The 16306-nt window shown below is 47.8% G+C and overlaps 1 long non-coding RNA gene across 1 annotated transcript in view; it reads right to left on the bottom strand.

Annotated features, from left to right (window-relative positions):
• LOC138471561 (uncharacterized) overlaps window positions 1-16306 on the bottom strand; it is a 159683-nt gene that overhangs the window by 142397 nt on the left and 980 nt on the right. The gene's annotated exons all lie outside the window — the stretch shown is intronic.

Genomic DNA, 16306 nt, shown 5'->3' with positions numbered 1-16306 from the left:
AAATGATCCTGGGGAACGTTAAATAGTGAAGCCGAGTAACTATACAGAAACGTGGGGGGTTTCCATAGTGATGAGAAAGTTACTTGAGCCATTTGGGAAGCGCACTAAAAGAAAAAACACTAGCGGCTGAAACCTGGAACGAAAGCTCCCAGTGCCATTGAACTAGTGATTGACCAGAGTAGATTGCTGGAAGCTGAAGTCCACATTTCTAGAGCCTTCTAGAAACTGCTTCCAAAAGGAAACACTGCATGCTGGAACGTGAAGACCAAATTCCTAGGGCCAAAGGGCGACCCATTGAAAAGCAAAACACTGCATGATGGAACTTGGGGTCAAAGCCCCTCTGTATTCGCAGGAAAGACTAAAAAGACTGAGAAGGAAAGGACTCTGGCAGACCAGACGATTATGTCACAAGTTCTTTCTTGCTGAACTCTGTCTTTGCTCTAGTGATCTTTTTAAGAAGTCACCACGTGGCCGAAAGATGGCCCAGTCAGCTTCAGCTCCAACCAGACCACCTTTAGACTGACTTTGTGGGCAATGATCTTGCAATTCTGCCTGTACCATGATCATTGTTGTGATTGGATCATATTGATGATCATCGGACAACCTCAAATAACCTTTAGACCTTTGTTGGAACCTCAGAAGGTATGGAACCACAAGGCTGGTCTCATTGGGTTCTGTGCACTTGCAACACTCTTTGATCAATTTCAAATGGTTCCTGAAAACAAAGGAATTAAAACCTACTTTCTCTTGAGTCACATCAAGTTAAGTAAGGAGGAAATGAGGTGATAAACATGTTACGCAGTGTTTCCCAGAAATAGGGAGCATGCTCTTCTATCTTGTGTTAAACCTCTCTGTCAGACCATTTGCCTTTGGGTGATTACTTATGCTGGCCAGGGCACTCAGCCCACCAATAGAAACCTAGAAAAACCTAGAGCTGTAGTGGTAAAATGAGAGGAAAGGAGTAAGGGCTTTACATGTCACAATCCCTTTGCCCCCATCCCCCCACTAATTCTAGTTTTTAACCCGTGACAAACATGTAACATATTATAGTTCGTAATAGTTTTGTTTGACAGAACTAGTAAGTTCAATGGAGCCACGCATTACTATCTAAAACATGCATACTTCTTTCTTGACCTAAAGTCACAGAAACATATGGTTTGACCAGAGAGTCACAGAAAGACAGCCAAAGGCCAAACAATGAGTGGACGTCTTCTATGAATTATACAGGTGTTAAGGAAGTGTTGCAGGGTCGCTTAACACAATTACTGGGGAGTACCTGCTGCTGCTCCTCTTAAGCCTTTATTGTTTTAGTCACAAGAAACATTCTTTTCATTCTGGTAGTGGGGAGTTAACCTGCTGGCTCAGGTAGGCTCGGGCTGGAAAAGAAACAATACCTAAGACCTCTATTTTTCTGCCGTTCCCTCTCCAGCTCCCCCTTCTCTTTTTTTACTCCATAATCTTCCTTTAGATTTTCCACATTGAACTGCCTGTTTACCCACTTGCCTGTCTAGTTTTGAGGCCCTTCTATTCTGTGTTTTTCTATCAGGGCAGGTGAGTTGTGATAAAAATAAAACTCCCTCTTTTTGGCGATTGGTCCTATATTCCACCCCCTCTAAGAGTCTCTGCACTCCAGAGATAATTACATTTTTGCATTCCATCTGTTTGCAGTGCATGCTTGAGGCAGGCTTCTCAGGTGGTAAGTCCTGATCTTTCCACAAATGGACACAGCATACAACAATGGACTACAACCCTCATCAGCCCTACCAACATAGTCAATGGGGAGGAATCATGGGCGTCGTAGTCTAAAACATCTGGGGAGCCACAGGTTTCAGCCTCTGGCACTAGACTTTGTGACAATGATGTGGGAAGACTCTGTGAACAGGGGATTTACATGGTTTTGCCCAGTTTTAATTTCATTGTTGAAATGCTTGTCTACCATTAGTCTGGGCGTGTTGAGTTTGTAGGTGTATGGTTGGGTGCAGCTGTTGCCGCTCCTCTGACAGCATCTCCATGGCACTCACAAATCCCACTTCTGGCACCAAATTGTTCCAGAGTAGCTGGAAATAGACCCCCCAGAGAGGGTTCTTCTGCCTCTTCACTTAAAGCTTTACTATTTTAGTCCCAATAAAGAGTGATAGATCTGCTTCATCTTATCAGGGCAGATGGACCCATCGCTTAGGCTTCTTCCCACTTTGCCCAGGTACACATGCTCATTCTTCTGTGCTCATGCTGGAGAAGTATCAATCGGTAGGACTTCTCTACTTTCTCCCTCTTCTCTCCTCCTTCACCTGTCTGACCCTAAAATACTCCTTTTCATATGGTAGAGGGATGCAAGGGTCCTGGGGCAGGTAAGGAACATCTCTGGCCCGGCCACTACTTGCAAAAAGTAATGCATCCTAATGTGAAACAGTGTAGAGGCCGAGGGGGCGGAGTGGTAAAGGGCTGTCAATGAAGTGGGGCAAAAGGGGAGCTAACGGCTGCACAGGTGAGGGGTCCTGGGTGATGCAGGTCATCTTTTTATTGTATTGTATTGTTTATTTATTTATAGAGCGCACCGGCCCGTCAGGATAGTCTCCTGCATTGGTGATAGAGCTGGAAGTAGCATAAGGTGGCAGGCTGGCGCCACTGTCTGTCCAGTGCTGGTAACATCACTACTTCCAGCTGCTTGGCCAGCTGTGCAGTATGATTCACGGCAGCTGCCCTCAGTGTCATTCTGGATGGGGACCCGAGCTACTATTGTTGTTCGTTGACACTCACGGTTGACTCCCTTAGACACTAAAATGCGACCTATAACTGAAACTAATGCATTGGATTACCTCTAGGAAGGAACTGCGATGTGAGGAGAGACACAGGGCTTCTGGGTGCTGTTCGGTTACATTTAACAACCCATTGACTGTCCCTGGTCATGATGCTTACTATGGTCATTTGCACCCACCATCTGTCCTGCTCCACCTAAAACCCATCCTCCTGGGATCGCTTTGAGCTAGCTTTATGTAGCAGCAACATCAAACTTCAGCTTCGGAGCCTCGATGCTTCCATTCTTGGTTCAAGGTATTGCTTTAAATTGTTTTCTCTGCACTTATTGGTAAACCGAACACATGAAGGTACCCAATTCGCAACGACCCTTTGCCATCTCATTACTGATTGTATATCATCAGAGAACTTGCTGCCCTGCTCCTGTTGTAAACGCCCCACTGCAATGCCCAGTCCACATCATACAAAAAGCTGTATTGCTGCAACATTTGTAAAACCAGGGAACAATAAAGGATAGGGGCTGTCATTGAAAAATAGCTCAGCGAGTTAGGCGCTCACCTCCATACCGGAGTGAAATCTGCAATGAAGTTTAACCTCGAAAGGACCTACTCAGTCCAACTCAGTCCTTTAATATAATGAGAACCACTGGTTTTATAAGAGCGTATTTAGCATTTTTTTCTTGCACTTAAAACATGAGCACTCCTCGCTTTGCTGCCATGTCCTGTATGAACATACTACTCTATTAAAACAAATGCACTCGGATCTCTGGCAGCATTAACCCGTTGAGTGCCTTCCCGAATGGCCGGCCAGGGACGAGGCCATAAATGAGGTTTTGCCAGGGGTTGTCAGGACTTGGTGGGCACAGATGTTATGTACCCCCACCCCAAAATATAATGGGTCTCATTACGAGGTAGGAGGTAGCCATGGTGCTATTAGCGCCATGGCTACCCCCTTACCGCATTCTGGGTCCGGGTTCCCGAAATAGGGACTTACCGGGTCATTCCAACCTTGGAGGACCCGGTAAGTCCCCATTCCGGGAACCATTCCCCATTCCCATCTGTGCCCCCATAGGGCTCATTGGGAATGGGGATGGAGCTAATAACGGTACCACAATTTGTGGTACCGTTATTAGCTCTGAAGTCCCTTAACAGGTTCCATCCTTAACACCAGGTCAGACCAGGTGTTAAGGAAGGGACCCGCTAAGGGACCTCGGAATAGGGTGGTAAGGGATTACTGGCACCGGTGTCCTTACCGGTGCGGTAATCCCTTACCACCTACCTCTTAATGAGCCCCAATGTCTATATATGCCCGTCAAATAACCAGGGGGGTCCTGGGAGTCCCTCTGCCAGGACCCCCCTTGTTATGAGGGCCTTACCCAGATTCTTTAGCACTTTGACCAAAAAACTGTCCCACACCTTTTTTGTGTGTTTTTGGTTCGGCCATGGGTCTAATGCCCTGTAAGCCAATCCGAGCCTGGGCGGAGGTGCTGGACGCACTCCTGCTGAATGCGGGACAGTAAATTGCACTCCTAACCACCATGGCACAGGTGAACGCCACCAAGGCAAGATTCTATGCCATTGCAGGCATGCCAAATGTGGTAGTTGCCCTGTATTGCACGCATGTGGAGCTGGTTGCACCCCATGCCCAGGAGGAAGCATACAGGAACCGGAAGCAGTACCATTCACTCAATGCCAGGTTACCTGTGATGCGGACCTCACGATCACCCACTGCTGTGCCTGGGTTCCCTGGCTCAACCCATGATGCCATGGTCCTGCGCAACAGCACGCTGCCAGTGTACATGGAGGGGCACAGAGGCCACCGTACCTGGACATTGGGTGAGTACAACTCCCAGCACACTGAGCATGATGCATGGGGTGGGTGTTGGCACAACGAAAATTCATGCCACCTTAATGGGACAGAACACACCAAGCGGCAGTGAATGGCCATGCAACCCAAACAGGCCAGGTACACAGACTGGACCACAGGTAACACAATGCAGCAGTGCACAACCCACAAAATGCATGGCCTGCCGGGAGTTTGGCATGGTTTTCTGGGGGTGTACAAAGTATGTGTACTGGAGCGCCAAGGGCCATTGAGGAGGTACAGATACAACATGCGACAACACACCCAAGCAACAATGTCACCAACCACAGTAAGCAGAAGCACACATCAAACTCATTGACAAGTCAAAAATGTGCTATATGGCATGCCGTGCATTAGCATGGACTGCCAAGCCCCAGACACACCAACAGGAATCAAACGCATGGGGTGAACACTGTGTCATTGACGGCATGACACTGCCATATATGACACGTTGGTCAGATGAACGGCTACAGAGGGACCCCTCAGTAGCAATGGACATGGCACATGGCAGGTGGACCAGACCAGACCCATGGCTGCTAAGATTGTTGGGTGTGTACAAGTTTAGGCATGCCTGCTCCCCCCTTACGTAGTACACTCCACATGCAAAGGCCGAAATATGATTAGGTGTAGTGGACTGACACATGAGACATGTCATGAAATGCTGACTATCGTGAAACTGCTGTAATGATGAACCCATCCACAGTGCCCAATGACATGCTCCAATGTCAATCCCCCTTGCAGGTGCCTGCGGATATCCACAGCTTCCGTGGTTGATGACTCCTCCCTAGACGCCAGAGGAGGTGGCATAGAACAGGGCTCACATCCGGACCAGGGTGGCAATTGAGCATACATTCGGCCTGTGGAAGGCACACTTCCAATGTCTACATCGGACGGGGGGTGCGCTAATATGATACTTAATACCCAGTGGTTTCTAAGCACAGACCCGGGGATCGAACCTGTGGTGCCCTGTGTCATCTTGCTTCCAAGGCGAGCACGTTGCAGATGAGCTATCCTCCTGAGACAATGCACAGGCCAGACAAGGTGGGCAAGATAGTGCTTGCATGTGCCATGTTGCACAACAAAGGCATCCAGCGCAACATACCCCTGCCCCCGGATGTGGACATGCCCCCCCTGAAGAGGATGACTCAATGCCTGCGGGGGGCACACATGAACACACTGCGCAAGCAATAGCCAGGCTAGGGCGACTTGCTCGCCAGGAGCTCATTGAGAACTTCTTCTGATGTTGACAATCAGTATCTCTATCCATTCACCCTTCACTAGTAAATGCACACAATAAAGAAATGCACACAATGACGAATTCCCACTCATTGTGCAAGTGATAAGTATTTATGGAAGTAAGTGCAACTCATACTGTACATGGAAAGAACACTGACCCTCCCCAATCTCCCACCCCGACAACACCCTCCGGAATCCCCCACCCCAACAAAACCCTCCCCAAAAATCCACCCCCAAAAAACCCTCCCCAATCATCCACCCCCAAAAACACCCTCCCCAATCACCCACCCCATCAACACCCTCCCCTATCACCCACCCCATCAACACCCTCCCCAATCACCCACCCCATCAACACCCTCCTCTATCACCCACCCCATCAACACCCTCCCCTATCACCCACCCCATCAACACCCTCCCCAATCACCCACCCCATCAACACCCTCCCCTATCACCCACCCCATCAACACCCTCCCCTATCACCCACCCCATCAACACCCTCCCCTATCACCCACCCGATCAACACCCTCCCCTATCACCCACCCCAACAACACCCTGCTCCAATCACCTGTTAAGATGGATTTCTGAACTCTGACCTGGTGGGCAGAGGTTCAGAAGGCCAGCCTAGTTTCCTGTAACAGGGTAGCCTTCTGGACAAGTCAGACCAATCACGGTAACATTGGCGGCGGTCAAAACTAGGGCCCTCATTACGACCCTGGCGGTAAGCGAAAAACGATGGCGGTAAATGATTACCGGCATCGTTTTCCGCTAGGTCCGATCATGACCCGTGACCGTTAACTACGATGCCATTAGCGGCATCGTAGTTAACGCTGCCGCTAACTGCAACAAGGTCGCGCACACGCGACCCGCCATGCCGTAAATACCGGCATGGCGCAAAGCTGCGCGGATCACGACCCAAGCGGACATGCACCTAACGCCATCACGAAGCCCGTTAAGTACCTTACCGCCATGGTGCTAATTACGCCATCGTGAACCAACCGTAAATGGCCATGTGCAGTGAATCCAGCTGCCACAGGAGCACAGAATCAGCACAGGTGGAGGCAATACAGACTCAGGAAGTACAAAAAGAGCACACCCCACCCCTTCCCACACCCAGTCACACTCCACAATGATACCAATAGGACTAGCAATGAAAGGGGGCTGGAGGACCTGATAGCATTGCAAGTGCTACAACAACAACAACAACAACAACAACAACAGGCTGCACAGAGGAGACGCAGGAGGAGAAAGAGGGCAAGGCAGGGCCAGCAAGCCCCACCAGCACAGCCAGTGGCACCACGCAGGCAGCCCACAATCCCACACATCAGAGCCAGTCCATTCAACCTCACCGCTGAGCAGATCCACACCCTGTACCGTTTGGACCGGGACACCATCACCGCCATCGTAGACATGACACACAACGACATCGTCAGCATGATAGAAACACCAACCGCCATCCCACCCCTACTGAAGGTAGTGTCTGTACTCCACTTCCTGGCCACAGGCACCTACCAGCACACAGTGGGGCACTTGCATGGCATTTCACAACCATTATTCTCTCGTACACTGATCCAAGTGCTCGATGCCCTCCTCAAGCACACAGACGACCACATCTCATTACCACGGACTGCCCAGGAGATTGCAAACACCAAAGTGGGTTTGCATGCACTAGCCGGCATACCTGTTTGCATTGGTGCCATTGACTGCACCCAGGTGGAATTGGTGGTGCCACATGGCATGGAGGCACTGTACCGCAACCGTAAACTATTTCACTCAATCAACGGGCAAATGGTCTGTGACTCCAACAGGATCTTCACACATTGTTGTACCCGATTCCCCGGAGCAACCCATGATTCAATGGTCCTGAGGAACTCCACAATACCACGCTACATGGAGCGACATGCAGGCCCAAGATCCTGGCTACTCGGTGAGTCTAATGTCATGACCATGGAATTGCGAAGTGGGTAGGCGAACGACGTACCAATGCATACTCCACCTGGCTGTGAGTAGCAAAGACAACGGAGCCAGATCATACCCTAATGCATCACAAACCTCAGCTGACAACAGTAAACCTAAGGCCTGATGCATGCAGCCCTACCATGTGAATGAAGGTGTTTGCCAACCATAACACAACCATCTGCAAGTGCATTGAACCAATTCAGACCACAATGACTTCAACAAAATGCACCTACCTGCACGTCACCAAACACCATCAACTGAAAGGCCTGTCCCCCATAACTGCGCACGAAGGAGGCACATGAACCCCCTGCATACATTGGTTGATGGCATGCACAACAGTCCATAAGAGCCATGAGCATATTCCTGTCGCATAGTGTGAATCAATTAGTGCATTTCAAAGTGGTCCGAAGTAACAGTTGGATGCAAGCCATGGTGGCACGTCAGGTTTTGAGTTTGACGTCATGACTGACACATACATTCTCGCCCACATACAGGTGATGCAGGCTATCCCCTGAAGAGGTGGCTACTTACACCAGTCCGGAACCCACAGAACCAGCACGAGGAGGACTTCAACCGTGCACATACACGTACCAGTGTGGTGATTGAGCAGGCATTTGGCCTATTGAAGGCACGCTTTCGCTGCCTCGGCAGGTCTGGTGGGGCACTCCTGTTCCGCCATGAGAAGGTGGCAAAGATCGTCATGGCATGTGTCATGCCACACAATATGTGCGTCAGACGAAATGTGGCCCTGCCCCCTGACGCTGAACTGCAACCACCTGACGATGAGGATGAGGAGGGTGTGGATGGGGCAGCACCTCATGGCGGCTGCGATGCACAGGAGGGGCATGAAATGCGTCAAAATATCATTGACCAATGCTTCTAGCACACACGGCTGGTGTGTGTAACATGGAGACGGAACTTGGGGCACTGTGTGTGTCTGGGACATGCACACTGTGGACTGTACACCAATAAAGCACACATACAAAATGAGCAATATCCACACATTTGATTTGTGCAAAAGGAAAAAGTGTATTATGAATGTGAATAGGTTTGACACACCCAGTCTCCCCTCCCCCTCCCCCTCCCCCCTGAACTCCCCAACACACCCAATCCCCCCACCCCCCTCTCCCTGAACTCCCTGCAAAGGTGTGACGGTGCCCGTGATGAAGTGGGTAATGTTCCATTCGTCCACTGGGCGGCCACTATTGGCAGCCCCCTCTCCTGGCCCCTGGGGCTCCCCTGCCTGTATTCCGCAGGTTCCTGGCTGACCTGCGGACGGGGCTGGTTGCGGCAGAACTGGCAGCAGAGGAGGTACTGGGCTGCTCGGTAAGCCGCGTGTCCCTTATTGTCTCTACAAGCTCACCAAGCACATTCCGCACCGTGGCTAGTTCCGCACATATGTCTTTGCTTGCGGATTGGATGGCTGCCTTGACAGTCTCAGCACATCTTTCCATGTCTGCACTGGCCCCTCCACAATCAGCCACATGCTGCGTGAGTAGTGAGGACAGTTGTTGTTGCCTCGTCATTATTTGGTCCAGCGACTGTTGGAAATCTGGGGCATTGGATGTTGCAATTGCCGGGGTAATTGGGCTACTCCCCTCCTCCCCTCCTTCCACTGGGCTGGGAGTGGCTGGCCATGACTCTTCAGGGGATAGCCCCTGTGTGCCGTCTCCGTACAGGCTACTTAGGGACAGGTGGGGGGAATGAAGGTGGGCAGTGGGGGGACCTTCTGTGTCATCCTCCTCATTCCCCACATCGCTGTCAGAGCAGGCTGCGATGGCAGCAGTCTCCCCAATTGTACTGCTCCCCGCAGACACATTCCCCTCAGTGGGCAGCAGTTGTTGTTTGTCTCCTGTGGGTGGTGCCATGCTGCTTGCCTCTGGGATCATTGCTGCCCTGGGCTGTTTTGCGACAGGCAATTTTGGCTGCTGTGGTTGGTCTTTGGGTCCAGCAGAGGTGGAGGGTTGGTGGGCTCTTGCCTCTGGCCTGGCCTTCTTGGCAGGTGTGGTGCCACTCTCGTCCCTGCCGGTGTCCGATTGGGAGCCTGTGGTGGAGCAGAGGAGGGAAAGTGTTATTGATGGGTCAGCGGACATTGAGCAGGCATTGTGATGACTGCCATGAATTTGATGGATAGATGGTGCGCTTTGTAGGCTTTTGGGTGGGTTGAACATGCAGGAATGCGGGAGCCTGCTGTGCAGTGTGCATGCTGCATGTGCGCAGGGTGTAGGTCTTCTGCTGATGTGTTGCATTAACCCTATAGGGCAACATTGTGATGCACATGTAAGTGGAATTCAGGGGATTTCACATGGCTATTAGAGGCACCTACCTGTGTCTCCTGATGTCGGGGCTCCTCTCTCCATTCCACCGACCCCCTCGATGCTCTCCATGCCGATCGTCGAGGCACATATCTCCTTCCATGGCTGCATCTTAATTGGGGAGTCTGCTCCTCCGCCAGTTGCCATGGCCATGTTGCGGTTGGCCGACAGTATGCTCCTTACTCGGAGCCGGAGGTCATCCCACCTTTTGCGGCACTGTTTTGAGGTGCGTGGGGTGGTTCCTACAGCGCTGACCCGTTGTGCTACGAGTTTCCCATATGGCCTTTTTGCGGGCTATGGCTGGTCTTGTCATTTCTGCAGAGAAGACGATGTCCGCCTTTTCCTGTAGCGTTTCAGCCAACATTGTTAGTTCCTCCCTGCTGAAGCGGTCCTGCCGTTGCTGATCGCAGGCTTTTTTAACAACTTTTGGCATTGTGGGGATGTGTGGATGTGGCTGTAGCTTTCTGCAAGGTCTCGGGGTCAGATGTGCAGTGGTAGTGGAGGATTACAATGGATTGTGTTTTTAAAGATGGCCGCCATGCTCTTTCCCGTTCCGCCTCGATGACGCTACTTCCGATTCTGCTTACTGGCGGTCACCGCTAATTACGGTGACCGCTAATTACGGTCAGTGCTAAGATCAGTGGCCGGGATGGTGGTAGTGCACCTTACGCGGCATGCGATGCCAGTAGGTGCCGTTTTGGGGGCATTTACGCCATGGCGCTGTTTACATTACCGCCATGGCACAATGCTCGTGCCCGATGGGTCGTAATGTCCCGCTTTTTACGGCTTCGACCTAGCACGGAAATGTTAATTACGCCATGGCGGCAATGTACGTCACTTACCGCCAGGGTCGTAATGTCTCAGGAGGGGTGAGGGTGACTGAAAGACCTCATTGAGCACACAGAGTAAAGGACACTTACACATCACTCCCAGTCAGGTGCATATATATTATAAATACAAATACATTTATTCAAGGCCTTTGAACATCAACACAAAGCAATTATCAACAGTAACACATCTAACCAATGCAACACTACTATAACACATATATACAATACCAAGTGGCCTAAAGGTCTGACAGCACAAAATGGGTCCACAACCTAAAAGGGAAGGAAGCAAGCAGTGCAATGGTCTTTAGGCAGTTCTCTATCAATCAATCCCTAACTGGGAGGCAGTCCAAGCCCTACGAAGCGTGGAGCATAGTGCTGTTAAATGCTGGTGCACGCACTAGTGCAGAAGGGTGAAAAACGGGGTCTCTTTCAGGGGCTGTAGCAGCTCAGGAACAGTGGTCGAAGTGAGCGGGAGCGGTGCTCCTCTACTTTTTAAATTACCTTTTACAGCTCCTATAATTTTATTTTAAAAATAAACTGTTCTGGAATGGTTTTGTTTTAAAATAAAAGTGTAGGAAGAAGTTGAACCTTGCCCTTTCAGTGCACTGCACTGAACGTCCCCTTAAAAAGCAGGTGCAACTGTTTGGTGGTGTCTATTGTGTGTGGGAGGGGACGTGATGATGGGGTTTGTGGGGGTGGGTGCAGGCCAGCAGGGAACATAGTTCCACTACTTCTTTTTGTACACTTCGACCACTGCTCAGGAAGTTTGGTGAACCAGTTCCCACTATCCGTGGAGGGTCTCCCCAAAAGGACAGAATAGGTTCCAGGAGTTGGGAAAGGGACAGTAACACAGGCACCTGTGGAAAGGTGAGTGGCCCTGAGGGGACACTCATGCGTAAAAGTGGATGAATGCGCTAGGGACCACCAGCGCACTCCGGACCAGACTTCGTCAGTCAAGTCCACTTCGGTTGCAGGTTCAAATGTCGCAATTGTGCAGCTCTGCATCTTTCAGCGGCGAAGTTACAGCGATGATTCCATGGCGGGACAGTGGCGATTTCTCCGCTCCTGGTGGATGGATCAGGCCAATTTCACTGTAGCACGCTTCAGGGCACAGAGGGGCACAGCAGCAAGGCACCTGCAAAGTTTGTCACCATGGCTGGGCAATACGGTAACCGCGTGTACTAGGGTTCGGGCGCTCTCTCTTTATTCCAGACCTGGGAATTCCAAGTGTATGAAATTCAGTGTGAGAGTGCCGTGAACACAGAGCTTGCGATGTACCAAGTTTCAAGGGTCTCCTTGAAACGGCATAGGTTTCAGAGCAAAGGTCCTGCGCAAGCTGGTGAGCCCACTGGTTTGCCCAGGGACACTTCCGAAGAGGCTTACTTGCAGGTTTAGATGAAGGTGCCATTATAAAAGCAAAGATAAGAAAAGCGCTCGAAAGAGGCTGGATATGCAAACAAGAACAGGAATTTTTATTTTACTTTTAAAAAAACGGTCATACCGAAGTTTTACATCTTACCAAAAATTCACAAGTCACTATCCAACCCACCAGGATGCCCTATTGTGTCCGGTTTAGGTTAGCTTCTAGAACCTTTAACAAAATTCGCTGATGCCCACCTCAAACCCTTTGTATTAGAAATGTATTCTTACATTCAAGACACTTATCAAAAATGATCCATCTGATGGAAAGAAACAAATGTTGGTTGGATTTGATATTGTATCCCTATAGACATGTATTCCTCAAGATCTAACCTTAGAAGTGTTAGAAAATGTTCTCCTAACCAAAAGAACATCAGGTGAATGTCCGAATAGTTTCATCTTGTGGTGCGCCTCCATGCCTCTGAAGGAAAATTTCTTCAGTTTTAACCAACAACTGTTCCACCAAATACATGAGACAGCCATGGGGTCCTCGGTGCCCCCTTCAGCTGCCAACCTATTCGTAGAACATTTTGAGAAAAGTGTTATCTTTGACCCCTCCAACCCATTTCTGTAACATCTACAAATTTGGAGGAGGTTAATAGATGACATTTTTTTAATATAGGATGGTAGTGCCTTAGAATTAGAAGAATTCTTAAGTTGGCTAAATGAACAGAATACATTTCTGATACCTACAGCTACAACCAGTGTGACCGAAATCAACTTTCTAAATCTTACAATCTGGGCTGATACTAGTGATAATACTTTGAAAGTTAAACCTTATCATAAGGCCACAGATCGCAATTCCCCACTCCAATTTGACAGTTGCCATCCTACACTTACAAGGGAAAACTTCCCTGTAGGTTAATTTTTGAGATTAAAGCGGAATAGTTCAGATACCAAAACATATGAACAAGAAGCAGCAGTTTTTGGTGCCAAACTAATTGCTAGAGGTTACCCAAAAAAGATTGAAAAGACAGCCTGTAAGCGAGCAAGGAACAACAATAGAGAAGTTCTATTAGAGTATAGAACTAAATCGAAGACTGAAGATCAAATTGTTTTTGTGAGCTCCTTTAATCCACTTTCCAATAAAGTGAATGCCATAATAAAACGCAATTGCCATATACTAAGAGGTGGCAAATGCCCCCTAAAACGCCCGCTATGTGCGTTTAAAAGAGGTCCTAATATTAAAGATCTGGTGACCAAGAATGACATCTCTTTAAAACAATCTCAAAAGACACTCACAGAATCTTGGTGGTAGAGTAAGCCTGTGGGCCATACACCTTGCGGTACATGCAGCTGTTGTTCCAGCACTAAACACACCAAAGAAGTGGATTTGGGCCTTATAAAACCATGGCTACAACGTCAATTCACGAATTGTAATTAAAAAATGGTCATCTATGTCATCTTGTGCCCTTGCCGTAAAATATATATCGGCATGACAGAAAGAAAAGTCAATCAAAGAATCACAGAGCACAAGAGTTGTATAGGAAATCGTAATTTAACTACTCCGATGGTAGGTCATTTTTTGGCAATGAAGGACACACCAGAGTCACTCATGTAGAGTGTCCTCTTACAGTTGAATACAATAGAAGACACGACAGCCAATAAGAAGAAACTATTTAATCAAGAACAAAGATTAATTTATCTTTGCAGATCGGTTGAGATCGGCTTGAATTAATCAATTGACTGGAAATCTGTGTAAGGATGCACAGGCTCTTTCGGCATCTTTTATACGAACATTAGAAATGGCGACCCATACAGAGACACCTGTTTCAAAGGTTAATTGAAGAATAATATTGACTGCATGAACTGCCCTTATTTAAGTATCCCCAGTGTAAAGACTCAAGATCTTGATATTTGGGTATACAGTAGAGAGCTTAGACGTACCGCGCACTACCATCATCACCATGGACCGGTTGGTTAGCTAGACATTGTAGAAGCCGAATAATCTAGCAAAATGTAAAATTTAAATGTTCATTTTATTACTAAACAACCTTTTCACCTTTTAATATGCTAGGTTCAGAACAAAGTGCATAACACTTAAGAATTTAGATTGCGGCACTTTTGCTTTATTCTAAAGATACTTACCATGCTTGTAATGGAGGAACGAATGAAGTACGTTGTGAACTAGAGAGTGCAGTCTAGTGTTTTTGCAAATGGCGGCCAACAGTGTTAAACTTCCTGGAAGCCGCAATGATAACAACGTGATCCCCACTTGGAAGGTACCGTAGAAGACCCGAACGTGAGCACGGCAAGACACAGAGGATGTTAGCAGCTCGAGAAGATTGTTTCCCAATGGAGTGCTAAGTAATTGTGAGATGAGACGCCCGCGTGTACGCGACATAGTCATTTTGGATAACGCTATAGTGCGAGTAAACTTAGCCTTATTAGACGCTTGCAAGTCGAAGGTGTTAAAGGATTGGGATATAAAAAAAATGTTCTTATGTTGAATCAAGAGAGATTACACAAGGTGCCATTTCAGATTATAAAAAGAAAAGACAGCTCAGACTCGTGTATCTGTTGCTTCTGTTTTTGTACAGTAATTGAAAAGAACTCCAACAGTTGTTTGACAACAGAAGTGCAAAGTAAAAGCCTAATACTTTCATGGGCGCGCAGAAGTACTGATGGTAACACCGCACCCCTTCAAATCCACAAACTAAACAACTGCTGTAAATAGAACGGTAAGAACCCTGTTATATGCAATACAACATTCAATAGTTTAGGTCACGTTGGCAGATGAGAGCTGAGTGTTTATACATTAGATGGCTTGCGCTAGAACTTAATACAAGCACGACCATCGGGTGTTGCATAGAACCACATGTGTGACGAACTTTCACAGAAGAGATTATTGTAAATAAGATCTATAAAAGTATGGCTACCAGTTGACATTTATTACTGGATGGGTTCACCCCTCCTCCAGTTTTATAATGTAGAAAGGGTCGAGTCCCAGACCATGGTATTAAACATTATCTGCCGTAAAAGGGTTTCTTTGTACAAGGGTTGTGCAGAACCCGATGGAATAAATAATAAACACTATAAGAGCTGTTTTAAAAAGTAATTGACATGTCCACACTAGACACTGAACATGTGCTATTTTCTTTCACCCCCTAGTTAACCAGCGCTCTACTAAAAAGTAGCACCTTCTCCTACACTTGCCAAAAATAAAGATTGCATTGCGGTAAGCCTCACCTAGAGAATTAAATACTCAGGTTGAGATGATTGTTCAGCTACTGTTCTTAGAACAATACAACTCATTTTGTGCGCTGTTCTCTCCTTTTTAGACCACTGTTAATTTTTAACAGGAAGTAACCACATGAGGTCTGCAACATCGGTCCAACCAATTTTTATAGAACATACACTAAACAAGTCTGGTTAACAATACACCATTCTAGCATTGAAGAAATCCCCTGAAGAATTTCCCTGTGAAAGATTTACAGATTTTGGGAATGAAACATGTTGGGATAATGATACCATGTGACTGTTGACACAGGGTAAACAGAGCATTTAGAGCTTGAAGTTATTTAGAGGTCCTAAGTGATCCTATGAATTAAAGAAAGGATTAGGTACTAGAGAGCAGCAGAATACTACATTTGTAAAGCTTTGCTAGTAATGTAAGTTGCTTCATTCGAATTGTATAGTGCTTTCTTAATGTGTATTTACGAAATCAATTTGTTTTTTCTATTTCTTAATGTTAATTCATTATAATCAGTTATCGAAATTTGCATTTAAATTTGGTAATGGAATTCAAGTTTGAGGTTAAAGTGTTCTTTTAACAGTCCTTCTAAAGTTTAGAGGATGTGTGTGGTGTCACCACCAGTGCTGGTCTGGTACTCCCCATCGATGGCTGTTTGTGGGGTGGCTGGGCTGCTGAAGGCATTGGTGGGGGAGGCTGGGCTGCGCCAGGCGTTGGTGGGGGAGGCTGGGCTGCTGCAG

Source organism: Ambystoma mexicanum, chromosome 8, assembly GCF_040938575.1.
Source record: "Ambystoma mexicanum isolate Mex_15411 chromosome 8, UKY_AmexF1_1, whole genome shotgun sequence".
NCBI classification, from domain to species: domain Eukaryota; kingdom Metazoa; phylum Chordata; class Amphibia; order Caudata; family Ambystomatidae; genus Ambystoma; species Ambystoma mexicanum.
Note: the sequence above shows the minus strand (reverse complement) of the source record. Positions and strands in the feature narration are given on the sequence as shown.